This window comes from Pinus tabuliformis, chromosome J (assembly GCF_031772625.1).
Source record: "Pinus tabuliformis cultivar Carrire ecotype Pingquan chromosome J, CPIR1, whole genome shotgun sequence".
Taxonomy (NCBI): Eukaryota; Viridiplantae; Streptophyta; class Pinopsida; order Pinales; family Pinaceae; genus Pinus; species Pinus tabuliformis.
In genome coordinates, this window is record NC_142295.1 from 819724151 (window position 1) to 819736840 (window position 12690).

Here is a 12690-nt window from a genome sequence, read left to right on the forward strand (position 1 = left end):
CATGGAATCTGTAATAACCCCTAATTTATTTTTATTTTTTTGAAATGAATAATGCATTCAACACAAAGCACTTAATTATATATCTTGACACCATGCTGTGATGAGTAATTCATTTAACACAAAACACTATCTTAACAACATCTTGATGTGTATATTCTAGCAAATATACATTGACATTAAATGGGTGAAAAAATACATCTTTGGCAAATATTTTAAGCACATAGAAGCAAATCGATGATGTAACGAGGTAATAATTTTGTGATATATCAGCCTTGAGCATGTTACCACTCATCAACCAGAATAAGAGATTATACATAGTATACTATCAAGGGAAGAAATTTTAAATGGATTGAGATTAAGGCCTAGATGTAATTATTTCCCATCCATTAAATAACAATGAATACTACCTAATTGGTTTACAATCTTCCATTTAAGGGAGAAGGAAATGATTTATTTTTCTAATTTTGCAAATGTGGTTGATTTGATTTCATTACAACAAGTCTGCTATCTAAGTGAGTCAATGCAATCTGAAGAAACAAAACACTAATAATATTCATTTTAGTTTATTATCTTGCAAATCTTGTTAGCTGGTTTTCATCATAATAATTGGATTGACTTCCTCACATTCAATGGTTACTTGATCTAAAGATCTGATCTCAATTCACATGAAGATCCTATTGTATTATATTCTAGATATACATAACGAGTCCCTTTTAAAAAAATTACCAACACAAAAAACATTTTGTGAGCACATTGATAGAAAAAGCCTTTATTATATCAGAGGTCTTATGGCTATATTTACCTCATAGTAAATTATCTAGTACATGAAGCAAATATGGTTTTTTGACTAGCAGTATCCATGCTAGATTTAGTCTACTCATACCAGCTACACAACCACTGATAAGGTGTGTTAAATTATGAAACAATTAGGGACAAGTTTAGAAACAATAGTAGGCTTGTGATCTTTGTGCATGAGATAGTGAGGTAAATCGTAGGCCACATTATTGTTTCATTAGGATTGAATTAAGGACTCTAATGCCTTTTACCAATAATGTTGGATATAACACACTCATGTTAAGTGGCATACTAGTGCTTAGCCTTATTTCAATACCTCTAAGAGTACCACTATCCATGCAGCATGTACTTGCAATTCATGGGGTAACCAATGATGCCTAGTGAGAATCACTAGTAGCATCACATGAATTATCTTCTGATGAGTCTAATAATAGACTATGACATTGCTAACTACATATTGTAATGCTACCTTATGCTTCTATGGTAAAACATGGCAGTGAACCAATGATCTCATATGTACCATCCATGCTAAAAGCAATCAATTTATTTATTGTGATGATATGTCATGCAAGGGTATTGTATTGTTGGATGATAGGTCCCATTTTAGACAGTAGGCTGCATACTAAGGTTGCCTACAAAGGTTCTATCTTGTCAGTACTTATCCATACAATGGGGTGGCATACAACCAAACTGTTGAGAAGATTACCAGATACTATTTAATATGGAAAAGTGTTAAGTAGCTCACAACAGGAGAGTAAATCCCTTGTTATGACTCCCAGGGATTACAAAATGATGCAAAAACTAGCCACTAAAATGCATGATAATTAAACCAATGTTGGGAACAGGGCACGCAACTAATCTTATATGTCCAGGCACTATACAGACCTTGAGACTCTCGTACCTCGGGCTAATATCCAGGGAAACAATGTGTTTTCATTCTTGAATCCACTCTTTTAACCATGCCTAAACATGTAATCCTGAAGTTTTGTAAGCGAGCCAAGACCCCAGGTTACTCAATAGCGTGTGATCAGGGAATGGCAATGGGACCAGACTCATAACTCTCTGCCCATCTATTGACAACTACCCATCTAACGTTTCCAGGTCAACTTCCAAGATAAATTTATCTCCTTAAATTTGGTCCTTTTGAGGCTAGAGAAAAAAACTAGGGCTTGTAACAAACTTTTAGGGAGGAGGATTTTTGGTTGTTTGAGAGCCTAAACATCAAGAGGTAGGTCTTGGATACATGGCCTATCTTGGAAGTTGACCTGGAAACATTTTTTCTATAGTGTTTCTGATCCTTTGTATGTTCTATTCCACCTTGATTTTGTTGTTGGGATTACACTGAAGCATGGGCCAGAGGATACTACTCCAGTGTAAGTGTAGGACATCACCATTTTTACCACCTCTTCTTCATATGTGATAGTAGTATTAGATGCCTCCTCCTCAGACATGTTGAAAGCCTGAATATTTGATTTTGCAAGGTTGACATGAAACTCATAAGCATCTCTGGATTCCCCAAGAAGAAAGAAACACTTGCTCGCATTTCAGGATACTGTGAACAAAACGACATCCGCTCTAGAAATGTCACAGTCTTTGAATCACTCATGTATTCTACATGGCTCTGTCTTCCTTGCGAGGTTGATGAGAAAACTAGAATGGTTGGTCTAGATTTCCCCTTTTCATGTATTACTCGAGTGAAATATTCCCTTGTTAATGAGATCATGCAAACAACTTGTGCTCACAGATTTTTGTTGTTACAATAAATGACAGATTTTTGTTGCAAAAGTCATGGAGCTTGTGGAGCTCACTCCTTTGAGAGATGCTCTTGTAGGGTTGCATGGAGTGACAAGTTTTTCTATAGAGCAAAGGAAGAGAAGCCATAATAGTAGAACTAGTTTCCAATCCTTCTATAATCTTCATGGATTAGCAAACTTGTGGACTAGATGTCGTGCTGCAACAACAGTTATGTGTACTATTCACAACATAGTCAATACAGGTTGAACAGTTGTTTGTGCCATCCACCAACCCAACATTGATAACTTTCAATCTTTTGATGAGGTCAATTCAAAATCTTTCATGATCAATCTATGCAATGTGAAACAAACAACATTTTTTTATGTTTCTTTTCTTGGCTTAACAAAAGGAAATGGGTGCAAAGGGCTAGAAAAAAGCAGGGTTCTAGAGAACCAATAATTTCTAAATCTTCATTGTTATTGATTTCTTGAACTGCAGCTCTTGCTCCTGAAAAGGGGTGGCCAAATCATCTACACAGGTCCTTTGGGTCATCATTCTCATAAACTCATTGAGTATTTTGAGGTAAGGGTGATTTTTTTATTGTATTTTATAAGCTATTTAGTAAATGATTGTGCTTACCATTATCAATCCGTGGTAGAAAATAGTGATCTTGTCTGATTCTTGTTTGGTTGGTTAGGTCGTTCTAGAAGTACCACAGATTATAGAAGGATACAATCCAACGACATGGGCACTAGAAGTGAGTTCCATAGTTGTTGAGGAAAGGCTTGGTGTGGACTTTGTTGAAATCTACAGAAAATCAACACTTTATGAGTATGTCTAGATGTAATTGTAGGAACTTGTTTGAGAAAGAGCTTTTTCATTGTGCATATCTGATTTTTCTATTTTTTTGTCACTTGTCGCCCCGAAGAATAGACTGCAATTTTTTTTAAACCTTTTTTGACTGATGTGTTGTTCTGCTTTCAGATGGAATCAAGCTCTTATTAAAGAGCTAAGCACCCCTGCTCCCAGCTTGCAGGATTTGAATTTTCCAACACAGTATGCACAATCCTTCAAAGTTCAGTGCCTAGCATGCCTTTGGAAGCAACATTTGTCATATTGGAGGAATCCACACTATAATGTTGTGCGATTTTTCTTCACTACAGTGGTTTCCCTATAGTTTAGAACCATCTTTTGTGACCTTGCAACAAAGAGGTTGGACACTTTCTTGACAGGCATAATAAACTTATTTACAAAACTGGTCCAGCCTCAATTTGACATTTTGTTTTCTCCATCATTGATTAGTTTAATGTCTATTACATATTTGATTCAACAGAGTCACTTAGCATATTGAGAAAGTAGTCTCACGTATGTCTTCCAAGTGAACTTGTAGTCTTTATTTGTCCCTTGAAAACTATTTTTTTGTTCTCTGTAAGCAGAGTAAATTGTGTCTCTCTTAACATGGTTCTGTTCAGCTTCTCAATGTTGTCCAAGTATTACTTAGTGTCCTTTTATAGAGAAAAATAATAAGATCTAGTGAATATTATGGGATCGATGTACTATGTTGTACCTTTTCTGGGTGTTAGCAATTCATTGAGTGTCCAACCAGTTATCGAGGTTGAACGAACTATCTTTTACAGAGAAAAAGTTGTTGGAATGTATTCAACACTTCCTTATGCCCTTGGACAGGTTATCTAAATGTGAAAAACTAGTCAATTATAGTTTTGTTGTGAAGATCAATTTCATCAAATGACCATCCTTGTTATCTCTACTGGTGGCAATTGAGGTGCCCTATGTTTTGATACAGTCCATAGTCTATGCCATCTTGGTCTATTCTATGATTTCTTTTGAGTGGACAACTCCCAAGTTCTTATGGTTCCTCTTCTTTATGTTCTTCACTTGGCTATACTATACATATTATGGAATGATGACAGTAGACTTGACTCCAAGTTACCATATTGTTGTAATCATTTCATCAGTTTTTTATTTTGCATGGAATCTCTTTTGTGGTTTCATTATTCCTTGACCTGTAAGTCCATATTTTCAACTCTTGATCCCTTCATCATTTTTTTCTTCCGAAAATGATTTGAATTGCAATGTTGACTACAATTGGAAATCCCCCTATTGAGTGATCCTAACAAGGTAAATTCTCTGGTTGAGTTTTGAAAACAGAAAATACCTATATGGTGGAGATAGTACTACTAGGAAACTCTTGTTTCATGGATACTCTATGGTCTGATTGCTTCACAGTTGGGTTATGTATAAATCGAGATGGAGACAACAGATGAGAAGGTGAAGGTGGGCATGGTTTTGTGCACAATCCCATAGGCTCTACAATCCTATAAGCTCTACAATCTCTGCCTTATGTTTTCAATCATGCTGTTATGATCCTCAAGTCCAACCACAAGGGAAATCAAGTTATTTGTGGCTTCAAAAAGGTAGGTTACAGGAAAAAAATACTGAGTTGGAGCAGACTACAAGTGGATTGGCTTATAGTGATGTGAGTTACAATGTGCTTATAAGTGGGAAATTGGATAATGTCAAGCAGTTGATGCAAGAAATAAAGAATAAAAGCTTGAGTGTTTTACATTTCACTTACAATCCTTTGATTTATGGACATATAAAGAAAGGAAACTTTATTGAATCATTTTTGCTTCAAGTATAAGATTGCAGAAAAGGGTAATTTTCCTACTATCTCAACATATAATATGTTGATTCATGGGTTGTGCAAAATGGGAAAGGTGAAGAAATCATAGGAGAAATTTGATGAAATGTGGAATAGTGATCTAATCCCAAATGTTATTTTGTTCAATATAATGATTTGTGGATACTACAAGGATGGAAATATGATCAAGGCTCTAAAGTTGCACAATGACATGTTCACTGCAAGTCTTGTTCCCATTGCAGTAAATTAGAATATGCTCAATGACTGGTAGTATGGAAAGAAAAAACATGGAAGAAGCTCATAAGATCATGATTGAAAATATTAGTATTAATTATGCTCCAACTGCTATCAAATTGTTGCTAAGTTCTTTGCACAGCGAAAAGTGGAAGAATATATGCTTGGGCAACAAGTTTCTTTTAGTAGAGTCTTTGACTGTACCATTAATGTAAATGCTCATGATGGTTGCTTGGAAAAATTTGTAGAACGTGTATATAATTCTTCTAATCCCATATGGAGAATGGGTGAAGAAGATTCAAAACTTTTGGAGGCTCCTAATGTAGAGGTTGGGACAGAGGCTAGAGACTTTGAACTATCTTGTAATATCCAAAATGAAGTTAGTAATATTCAATACAAACTGAAAGATGATTTAATATAGGGTTGATCTTTTTGAGATGACAATGAATGAGGAAATATTCTAGAGAAAATCTATGGTATGTTTTAGAATTTAATAAGGCACAAATTCATTGCATACAACCATCTCTCTAAATTAGTCAGTATGCAATTAATGAGATTCAAAGTCTTCTACTTGAATCACCAATGCATTATGTAATTAAACAATCACCTACATTTGATTCTTGCAGTCTCATCAACCTCGGAATGTGATAAAATATGTGAACTTATACATTCTTGTGGACTAGAAAAATAATTAGTTCATGAAATGACACAAAAGATTCTTAGGAAATGGAAATCCTGGAAAACCTTATTCGAAATGATAATTTCACAAGCCTTGTTTTGGATGAGACATTATTGGGGATAAAAGTGACTAAATAAATTCATAAAACAAAAGAAACGTTGTAATTTTCTCACCACTCAAGCTTCACGCTAAATGAATGGCAAAACAAAATGTTGTAGGTCAATTTACTTGAGCTTGAAGGGTTGCTTCTTCCACCTCTGTGCGGGCTTCTTCCTCTTCCTCTAGCATATGATCTTCCTCTACCTCGACCTTAACCAAATGAAACATGTGTCTTGAAGGCATGCTCCAATGAGGAGCTTGTTGCTCTATTCAGTCTATGTTCATGAGAAATCAGTGATGCATGAAGCTCATCCACTGAGAACTGTGAGAGGTCCGGTGTCTCTTCTATGGCCACAACAATGGCATCAAACCTTGCTGGAAAACCTCTCAAAAGTTTCTCAACTATTCTCCTTTCCTAAAATGTCTGACCATGAGACCTGATTTGAGTAACCAGTCCAATTACATGTGTACAAAATGGGTCTACATTTTCAAACTCTTTCACACAAAGTGTCTCAAAATCTCTTCTTAGCATTTGTATCTTTGTGTCTTCACTTTTGCCATGCCTTGGTAGGCTGCCTCGAGGGTGTCCCAAGCTTTCTTGGACTTTGTTGCTACTGCAACCCTTGGGAAACTTCCATGAACTCCTTGAAAAAAGTAGAAGAGGGCTTCTTCATCCTTCTTCCTGTTGTCCCTCAACAAATCTCCTTCTGCTTGAGACAAGACATTGTAGGTTGCTGCATCTCCTAGTTCATATAAACCATTCTCCACCAAATCCCAAATGCCTTGAGAAGAAAATAGGGTCTTCATTGTAATAGCTCAATAATCATAATTTTTACCATTAAACTGAGGTTTTTGAGGATTAGTCAAGCTTCTTCTTCATGTTTCCATTTCTGAGTGAAGAAAACCTTTCTACCTGCCAGTAAATACACTTCAAAAAATCTTCCCTCAAAACAATTTTTATTGCTAGTAAAAACAATTGTTTTTACACTATCAAAGTTTAACCGACTCTGATACCATGTTAGAAAAATTTTTATAGGGGTAGAGTAGAGGAGTTTCACAATTTTTATTGCTAGTAAAAACAATTGTTTTTACACTAACAAAGTTTACCCGACTCTGTTACCATGTTAGAAAAAAATTTATAGGGGTAGAGGAGAGGAGTATCACAATTTTTATTGCTAGTAAAAACAATTGTTTTTACACTAACAAAGTTTAACCGACTTTGATACCATGTTAGAAAAAAATTTACAGGGGTAGAAGAGAGAAGTTTCACAACTTTTATTGCTATTAAAAACAGTTGTTTTTACACTAACAAAGTTTAACTGACTCTGATACCATGTTAAAAAATAATTTACAGGGAAAGAGGAGAGGATTTTCACTCAAAAACAGTTGTGGAAAGCAAATCATAGCTAGAGAGAGGCTTAAATAAAACACATAAAAAACTCACGGCAAAACAGAGTAAAACAATGTGGTTGCGGTAAATCTACTCATGAAGGTTTAAGGCCATATCGCAACAAACCAAACTTTGGATTATATTATAAAACATATGTAAATACATTTGCATGATAAATTGGAGGCTCCTGCTCCAAGTAAAAACATAGAAAGAGTACCTTCTGTAAAACTTGTTTTCACGCACCCAACACAAATTACTACATGATTTTCTCTTCACTACCTCACATACTTTCATCCTCTCTCTCATTAAACCTTGCAAATGACTTTTACATTCATATTTATCAAAACATACAACTTTGACTCATTAATTCATCGCAGATCAGAACATTAATACATAGTATGGGCAAATTTACATAATAAATGATTTTCTGAACTTGCAAGTGTTGTGGAGTGTAGATAACACTCACGGAGTAAATGTTTTCCCATACATATTTACCAAAATTCATTAAGTTCTTTAACTCTCTAATGTGTTTTAGAATGGTCAGTGTTGTACTACTACTCTGAACTTCAATCATTCCACCTACAAACAAAATCATAACCTACAAAAGTTGACTACGAAAGCATGATGGTTGTCAGTGCGTTTAAGGCGGTTGTAACATACCCCGGTAACCTCACATGAAAATGCAAGGAGTTAGAATTTTTTATACAAATTACCCACAAGTAATTATCCAAATAACTACTACACATTCCTCATTAACCATTAGATAAAATGTTCATTAGTACATAAAGTAACTTTCAATAGAAGACAGTAAGTTGCATAACCATTAATAATGATTGTTGTAGTTCTGTTGTAGTATATTAATACAAATTGTCTGATGAACCTTGTGTCCATTTCATGATTCCCTTAACCATATTAATTAATCACATACTTTCCATTATGATTAATCAGATAAGGAATCAACATCATCAAATTCACACAATAATCCATCACATCATTGAACATCGACATACCCTGGAAACCCCGTTGGGTGAAAACCATCAAACATTTAATTTTATTATTAAACGCTCGTGATGGTGTTCACCCCTCACTCAATGGCTTATAAGGGATTCCATCCCTTATCCATTGTTATAAAATATTACAATGAAATATCATTAACATACCGCATATCTACCTAAAAGCTATTACAATTGTCATGAAACCATTTACCTACATATCACCACTCTCTACATCCTTGTGGCATGATTGCTCCATCAGTGTATGTTATAGACATATTTGGGAATTGCAACCCCAATCACATATGTCCATAAACCAAGAGCTTCTAAACCCATAAAACTATTGTTTCATACCCTAAAGGAAAAAGGTCAGCTGATTACATCATTTCCTAGAAGTTCTCCATGAAAAAACTGCTCAAAACTGGTCAAAACTGGACCATACAAATTGCTCCATGCTAAGGGTGCGATGCATCTCACCTGTCACATGCAAAAGGTGCATTGCATACTGAAAAGACCTTCTATAGGGTGCGATGAGCGAGAGCAGACAAATGCAGAGGCAGTTTGCTAGGTGGAAACCCAGAGAATCTTCTAGAAACTTCTCATATGACACTTGCCTCTCTGAATTCACCCAGGGATGAGTAAGAGATCATGAAATCTCCAAGTGGAACCAATAACTATTTGTGAAATGACAGTAATCAAAATCTCAGAAGCTGACTCACCCACCTGCAAATATCTATATATGGATCCCTCATCCTAGAGATCCAAAGGCTGGAATTTTGTATTTTGTAAGGAAGTGCTATTGGTTTCTCTGTGAAACATTGTATTGTTGGGTGATCTAGCTTTTCATGAGGTGAAGAGGGCTTTCATGCTGGGAGGATGGCACTGGATCAGACAGCTTGGTTGTAATCCTCTCTTCTACCACTTCTATCAATAAATATATGTGCGTTTTCCTCCATATACTTGTATATCTTTGAATCTTGTATTTATGTATGCATTTATATGGTTAATAAACATATGATCCTATATTTTTTTATGGTTATAGATCTCTATGCTTTGATGTTATTTTGCTGCTTTGACTCTATAGGTGTTCTTTGAAGTGGGACAAGTGAGAAAGGGGTGGTGAAAGCTCTATCAAGGGAGAGAGGAAACAAACAAGGAGACTAGTGAAAGACTAAGGTTGGTATTCTCTGCTTCTCTCTCATCTATCTCTCATAAAGGAAAACACAAGTAACTTTGGTTTCTTTGTTTCTAAGATAGCTACCCATTTTAGTGGGACTAGCAGCTCTAAATGGACACCAGCTTTCCTGGAAACAAAATGGCAACTCCACTGGGAAGCGAATAGTTTGTTTGTTTGTTACTGTTGTTTGCTTTATAAACTACAGACGAAGCCTAAAGTTAAGTCAGCTAGCCTTCGAATTGCTTTCGCTATGAAACTACAAATTAGATCAACGCTGCTTCAGTCAATCTTTGGGTTGGTTTATGAACTGAACATCTGACTTGTAAACATCCTAAGAGCCCTGGTGGTAGCTCAGTAACCTCATTAGATCAGCCCCTATACTTTGTGTTTACTGCCTATCACAAGCTCAGCATAAATCCCTAAACTTAGCTACAAACTGTGGGTGAAAACCAAGCTCAGTCTCGTCCCTAGACCATTGCATTGTCTCTCATTAGTAGTCTATATGAATCGCACCTCCCATGTGTTGTAGGTGAGATGCATCCATGTTTCCCTATGTTATAGGTGCGATGATTAAGTGAGACTGTTTCTGCCTCCAGATTTTGGTTTTTTCTTCATTTTCTTCAGCTCTATTCAATAGTTTTGTTGTCTATGATCAGTATATCACTATTGAAACCTTCTTCCTTTACATTATTCAGCCTCCATTGGTAAGGAATTGTGAATGTTTTTACATATTTTTCATCATTTATAGTCCTCCTTTGCAAAAGGTAGCTTAATTGAACTGTCGTCTTTTGATTTGGAAGTGTCACAACTGTTGTTTTCAGTCAAGGAAAAGAGTGTCATAAATTCTTCATCTTTTAGATAGTCAATTGTACTTATGCCATTATATTTGATTTGAATTATCAATTCTTTGAAGTGTCGAAAACAGTTTTTCCTTTCAAAAGTGAAAGAGTCGTCTTAGTCTTCCTTTCATTTTTTCGAAAAGAAATTGCTGAAGTGTCGCTTTGAAGAAAAGTAGTTCAGACCTTTACTTAGTTTTCTTTTTATCATTCTCACATTAAGGAAACTGAAAAACCAATACATGCATGTGCATTTGCATTTAAACTGCTTGTGGAATTTGATTTAGGAAAAGTGCATTTAGTGTGTGCTCTATGCTCTCTGCTGAAAGAAAAATCATAATCTTCTTTCCTTTGTAGCTAGGATTTTCATTGCTAAAAGAAAATAAATGACTTTTTATCATCTCAGATTGCATATTTAGGAATTTTACATTTACATCACATGGTGAACCTTAAAGACAAACTTCTTAAGAAAGATGAACTATAAAATAAACCTCAATGAACATAAAAATGCTTTGGAACCTAACGCACAACATCTAGAAGTCTAGGCTAGAGACATATTCCAGCGTCGTAAAGCTTGGTAACTATTTTTTTCATCGTAGGTTGGGTGATTCCTCCTCTTTGATACGACAAGTGCTAGTATGGACTTGTGCTCCCATGTACCGTTGAGTATATATTGGGAGACCAGAATAGGCTAATATCCTTTATCCTTAGGAAGCTGTGTCTGCCACCCTATCGATTGCAATGCACTAAACACAACATTTGGGAAGATTGGTTGCCGTACGTAAAGTACTCAGTAATTTATCTATAATTTACCACCGAGGTGTATATTGCAGTTTTTCGATTGGTTTGGTAATCCCTCTATCTAGATTTCCAGAGTAGTTACTTTCGTTCCTTTTTAGACTCCTTAAAAGAAAAGGTCCATATGAGCACTTGTCACTTCAGGCTCATTAAAATTCGAAAGCGACTAGAGTCACCTTTAGCTTTTTCTCGACTCTTAAAAATTGAAAAAGCAAGTTGTTTCAAAGAGTCATAAAATTTATTTTAATCAGAATAACATCATTGTTCCCTCGTTGGTCTTAGGTCGAGATAATGGAGTCCACCAATCAAGGATTTCCCCTTGGGGAAAATCCTAGTCCTTTCTCTTCTTGGGGAGATGTTGGTGCTCCACATATGGCTACATTGTCCCTTCTAGGACTTACAATTGGCTTTCCAGTATGGCTGTTCTTGATCTTTGTCATTCAAAACACCGTAATTCCTCAGCAATCAAATCAACAACCAGATGATACTGAAGTTGCTCCCCCACCTTCCACTTTGTTTCTTTCTCCCTCTCCTTCTTCCTCTTCGCTTGGTGAAAGTAGTAACACTAGAAACCAAGTAACTGAGAAGAATAAGAAAGGGAAGGAGAAGAAGAAGAAAAAGCCAATGGCAAAAGGGGGAAACCATGCATCGTCTAGCGAAAATCCACACACTGCACCATCCAAACCCAAATCTCCATGTGTCATTTGCAAAGGAGACCAGAATCATCGAGATTGTCCCTGCATCCCACGGATCCTAAGGGATTCGTCTCCCCGCTTGCACAATCCAGTGCCTTCAACCTCTATCGATCATGTTGAGAGTACACCGTCATCTAGTGAAAGTGAAGTCAATGGACAAAAAGGAAGATCTAAATTTCCTTGTAGGCTGTGTGAAGGCGATCATGCCCTCCACCGTTGTCCCTTCCTCGACGGAGCTAAAAGAGTCTTGGATAACTATCTTGCTTCACTACAACGACTTCCACCTGGATACAAGAAACTCTTGCCAAGTCCATCGCTAGTTGAAAATCCGATTGACACAACTCTGTTGTCAGTCGAAACATCTATCATTAAAGATAAACCCTCTAAGTCCACACCAGACGAAAGTCAACAGGTTGAGACGACAGTTGACCCAATCTTGTCTTCAGAAGGTCCATCTTCAGATGATACAGTCTCCAAAGAGAATGAGAATGACGTTGTTCAAATTATTTTTGTTAGCACAGAGTCCGATGAACATGGGGGAAATCTACCCATTCCTTTACCACAAGACGGAAGTTCCTCAGTTCAAGAGATTCATTCGG

General features: G+C 36.2%; 1 pseudogene; it reads left to right on the forward strand.

The window, feature by feature from the left end:
- The first annotated feature begins 2282 nt into the window (after positions 1–2282).
- On the forward strand, positions 2283–3872 carry LOC149229217 (ABC transporter G family member 34-like; annotated as a pseudogene).
- The last annotated feature ends 8818 nt before the right edge of the window (positions 3873–12690 follow it).